This window comes from Pan troglodytes, chromosome 7 (assembly GCF_028858775.2).
Source record: "Pan troglodytes isolate AG18354 chromosome 7, NHGRI_mPanTro3-v2.0_pri, whole genome shotgun sequence".
NCBI classification, from domain to species: domain Eukaryota; kingdom Metazoa; phylum Chordata; class Mammalia; order Primates; family Hominidae; genus Pan; species Pan troglodytes.
This window is the reverse complement of record NC_072405.2, coordinates 33,191,081-33,196,753: the sequence shown is the minus strand read 5'-3', so window position 1 is coordinate 33,196,753 and position 5,673 is coordinate 33,191,081.

The following is a 5,673-nucleotide window of genomic DNA, read 5'->3' as shown; positions in this document are numbered from 1 at the left end:
GGTGGCTGCAGAACAGCGGAGTTTCGTGAACCACAAATGCTGCTGTCTGATCGTTCCTCTGGAAGTTTTGTCTCAGAGGAGTGCCTGGCTGTGTGAGGTGTCAGTCTGCCCCTACTGGGAGACGCCTCCCAGTTAGGCTGCTCAGGGGTCAGGTGTCAGGGACCCACTTGAGGAGGCAGTCTGCCCGTTCTCAGATCTCCAGCTGTGTGCTGGGAGAACCACTGCTCTCTTCAAAGCTGTCAGACAGGGACATTTAAGTCTGCAGAGGTTACTGCTGTCTTTTTGTTTGTCCGTGCCCTGCCCCCAGAGGTGGAGCCTAGAGAGGCAGGCAGGCCTCCTTGAGCTGCGGTGGGCTCCACCCAGTTCGAGCTTCCCGGCTGCTTTGTTTACCTAAGCAAGCCTGAGCAATGGCGGGCACCCCTCCCCCAGCCTCGCTGTTGCCTTGCAGTTTGATCTCAGACTGCTGTGCTAGCAATCAGCGAGACTCCGTGGGCGTAGGACCCTCCGAGCAAGGTGTGGGATATAATCTCCTGATGCGTCATTTTTTAAGCCCACGGAAAAGCGCAGTATTAGGGTAGGAGTGACCCAATTTTCCAGGTGCTGTCTGTCACCCCTTTCTTTGACTAGGAAAGGGAACTCCCTGACCCCTTGCACTTCCCGAATGAGGCAACGCCTCGCCCTGCTTCGGCTCGTGCATGGTGCGTTGCACTCACTGTCCTGCACCCACTGTCTGGCACTCCCTAGTGAGATGAACCCGGTACCTCAGATGGAAATGCAGAAATCACCTGTCTTCTGTGTCACTCATGCTGGGAGCTGTAGACTGGAGCTGTTCCTATTCGGCCATCTTGGCTGACCCCCGATAGAGATCTTATTTATATTGAGTTGAAGATGAAAGACAAGGAGATATATAGTCAGCAGTATCTTTCAATATAAAAGATAAAAATGTGTGTATAATGTTATACATTAATGTATTGTTAATACATGAAACAATATTTAAATATATTATGCACATAAAAATACATGTATATTTCTATAATGAATTGATCAGAATGGCTTTTTAACAACATAATCCAGATCATATTACTCTTATTCTTAAAACCTTTCAAGACTTAAAAGGCCCTACATGACTTGCTTTCCCGTTTCAGGTGTATTATCTCCTATAATTTTATCTCTTACACATTCTCTTTGAGCCATTTCTGGCCTTCACGCTGTTTCTCAAACTACAAGGTCCATCATAATTTAGGGTATTTGCAATAATTCCTCATTCTGCCTGGAATGGTCATCCTTAGGTCTTCTGTAAGTCTTTGCTTAAATTTTACCTTTTCTTTTTTTTTTATTTTTATTTTTGAGACAGAGTCTCGCTTGGTCACCCAGGCTGGAGTGCAATGGCACACTCTTGGCTCACTGCAACCTCTGCCTCTCAGGTTCAAGTGATTCTCTTTTCTCAGCCTCTTGAGGAGCTGGGACTGCAGGCACACCACCATGCCTGGCTATTTTTTGTATTTTTAGTAGAGGCGGGGTTTCCCCATGTTGTCCAGGCTGGTCTTGAACTCATGGCTTCAAGTGATCTGCCTGCCTCGGCCTCCCAAAGTGCTGGAATTACAGGCACGAGCCACTGGGCCTGGCCCTAAATGTTACCTTTTCAATGAGGTAATCCTTTTTTTCTTGTTGGCAATTTCAATCTATTTCATTGCAGATATTTTGCACTCCTAATCTTCCTTATTCTGCCCACTATTCCCTGATAGCATTTGTCAATCTCTAATACACTCTGTATTTACTTACTTCTATATACTTATACATTTTATTATTTATGTACTTTAAAATTGTATGTATTATTAATTGTCTGTCTCCACTAGAATAAAACCTTGGGAGATGAGGAAAGCATGGATTTTGGACATTTTATTTCACTCTTGCAGCAGAAGTTCCTCAAACAGTTTTTGGGATATAACAGGTTTTCAGTGCTAGTTGCTTGTGAAGCAAGGAGGGCCAGCCCAAGTCTCAAACTGAAGAACTTGGAACCTGATGTTTGAGGGCAGGAAGCCTCTGGCACAGGAGAAAGATGTAGGCTGGGAGGCTAGACCAGTCTTGCTTCTTCATGCTTTTCTGCCTGCTTTATATTCACTGGCAGCTGATTAGGTTGTGCCTACCAGATTAAGGGTGGATCTGCCTTCCCCAGCCCACTGACTCAAATGTTAATCTCCTTTGGCAACATCCTCATAGACACACCCAGGAACAATACTTTGCATCCTTCAATCCAATCCAGTTGACACTCAATATCATCCATCACAGAGGGTCTTCTAAGCCTTTGGAATTTAAAAGTTGCGTTATGACCTCATTTCCCTGATGGGTTCAATAAAATATATGATTTTGTGAATTGTTTGATTTTTTTTCATTGTAAGGGAGAGATATTCTCTTGTAAATTTCTATATTCTAAGTTCAAGTGGAGCCTTTATTCTGTTTATTTTAATGTAATTCTTGCTATGGTTAGCTTTGTCTATCATTTTTCTAGTTGTTTTCAATTTGTCCAATCTGTACTTTAAAAAAGTAGCAATGTGTTACCCATAATCAGGAAAAATAACTTAATAGAAACAGACTTAGAAATGATAGATGAAGGAATTAGTAAACAAAAACTTCCAGATAATGAATATAATTATGTTCAAGGATATAAAGAAAAACATTTACACAATGAGGAATCTCAGTAGAAGTAAAAACAAACCACATAGGGATTTTCAGTTTTAGAATTAAAAAATACAGTATCTGAAATAAAAGTTTCACTGATGGGCTTATCAGAAGATTAGCCTTTATAAGGAAATTCCAGTGATAATGAAGAAAAGACAGTAGAATTTGAAGCACTGAGGGAAAAACAATATAAATTGAAGTGAACTGAACCAACATCAAGTGAGACAACATCAGGTGTCATAACATTTGTAGAATTTTATCTCAGAAGGACCGAAGACAGAGATTATTCAGGAAAAAACTGAGAAAATAATGACTTAAAAACTTCCAAATTTAAAGAAAAATAGCAACCCTAATCAGTGTAAACACAAAAATGCCGTAAGTAGGTACACACATGAAATCAGTAAAACATATGAAAACCAAGGATAACAAGAAAATAGCAGCTAGAGGGAAAAAAGATGTATTTCTTATAGAGGGTCAATGTTAAAAATCCCTTTGATTTGTCAGAAATAATGCAAGCCAAAAAGCCATGGAAAGACACTTTAAAATGCTGAAAGAAGAAAAAATGTCCTGTGTTCTATGTTCATCAAACTTTTTTTTTAAATTGGAGGTAAAATAAAAATGTTTTCAAATAAACAAAAGCTGAGAGAACTTGTCACCAAAGGCTTACGCTGAAAAAAATGTTAAAAGAAGCTCTCAGGCTGAAGGAAAATAATACAAGAGGACATTTGGACCTACATAAATGGGTGAAGTGAAATCAGAATGGTAAATATGTGGGTACACATTAATGAATGTTCTCATTTCTCAATTTATTTGAAAGATAATTGGCTGTTTACAGCAGAAAATGGTAACAATGTATTGTGGAGTTTCTAACTTAGGGAGAAGTAAAATGTCTAGTAATAATAGTGAAAAGTGGGGAATGGGAATTCACTGTGTAAAGATTATCAGATTATACATGAGGTGGTATAGTATTCATGATAAAATGTGTTTAAGGGTGCATATTGTAATCTCTAGAGAAATCACTAATAATTATACAAAATATTATGGCTAAAAAAAATCCAACAAAGAAGATAAAACAAAAATCTAAAAATGGAAAAAAAAAAAAGAGACAGCAGATGGGGAAATCATTTGATTTTTGTTTGCTTGGGTGACATGGGATTACATATTCTTTTTTTTTTTTTTTTTACGGATTTAATAATAGAGTAAGCTAAACATTTTAATTGTTATTTATTACTTCTTACTTTCTAGATGTCAGTCCTTAGGAAAATCACTGTAACTTCTGAGCTTCAGTTTCTTCAGCAGAAGAACACGTGGTTAGACTACATGATTGCTAAGAGCCCAATGATTCTTAATTTCTCTAGGTTTTAGCTCTTTGCCCTGTAACTCAGATTGTAATCTGAACAGAATTTCAACATGTCCTTTCTTTTATGGGCAGTGGGGAGTCTTGTGTTACCCATGTTGTCAGCATGTAATTAGATTTATGTGGGTCCAAGAAAGTAGGGATGCTTGGGGTCTCATGGCAGCTTCAGATTGATAAGAATCTGCTTTCACCTGACTTAATGGTGTCTCTAATTGAGCCACAGAATGCAGAAATTATAGTTTCATTTTTCTGAGAGCATCTTATGTTCTCAGTGGCATTTGTGGCTTCCTGAATAATTAAGCTAGGACTAGCATAAAATTTCTTACTGTAGCCCATAAAGGTTACCAGTATGTGGCCACAAAATAGGTTATACTTCCTTTTAGTAACTTTTTTTTCAGTATAATTCCCCACCAAGTTGCTGGAAATTAGCCCCTCTTTATAGCTGGTAATGTCTGAAATTTAGTGTGTGTCCTGCAACAAATTTCTCAGATATGTCTTTCTGGTCCCTTCAACTTAATATGTTGCTTCTGAAGCTTGTAATATGGCCGATTTTGTCTCTCTTTCTCTCTCTGCCTTTCTCACTCTTTGTTAGCCATGTAGAGGGCAGAAGGTAATTCCTAATTCCCTTCAGCAAAACTGAGACCACAACTATGATTTTTAATAAGGCTTTGGTGAAGGCTTGGGTCAACAAAACTATGGTTCAGAGGTGCTATAAATGGAGACACTAAGCCCACAGGTGCAAATTTGACATCAAAATTCCTTAGCAGGGCATCTTTCTATGTAGCTTCAGGTCTGCTTTCTCCTAGAAGGGATTCACTTACCTCCACACTTGGGAATGTTCCAAGCATTTCCATTCTTTGGAGTCAACTGTTCCCTCTTCTCTAGGCTCTTCTCAATGATTTCTACAGACTAACCTATTCCCAGGGTTATTTATTTTTGTTCAGAATATTTATGTTTTCACTATGCATCAATAATTATTTAGACCTAACTATAGGTTTTACTGGTTTATTTGTTACCATGTTTTGCTTAAGCCTAAATTATTCTCTTTTTCCTGTTTCTATTTTTGCTGGAGTATATCCTAAATATTTCTTTTATAGATGCTCTGTGATTGGGTAACTTTCTGAGTCTTCAGAAATCTGAAATAGTCTTTATTATTCCTTCCTAGTTGAATGTTAGCTTGACTGTCTAATATTTCAGTCTCATATAATTTTCCTTAAGTAATACAATTTCCCCATTGTCTTCTGGCGATCAGTGCTACCAATTAGATAGCCCATGATGGTCTATTTCTTTTTTCTTAGTGGCTAATTTCTCCATTTGATTTCCCGTTTTTTGAAAAGGCTTTCATGACCTTTTTCCTTTATTTTGGGGGTTTTGAAATGTCATTTGCCTTTTTTTCTAACTACAGAACATGGCTCTTTTGAATTCCCATTGTCTGACATTCTTTGCGATAAAGATCCTTTTTAGCACTGAGAAATTTTCTCCTGGAAGATACTTAATTATTTCTTCTCCAACATGTCTATTCTTCTCTTTTGACTTCTTTTTAGATGGAATCTGGGCATTCCAGATATCTCTTCTATGTCATTTAACTTTTTCTTCATCCCAATCTATCTTTCTTGTTTCTGTTTTGCTCTGGGAGT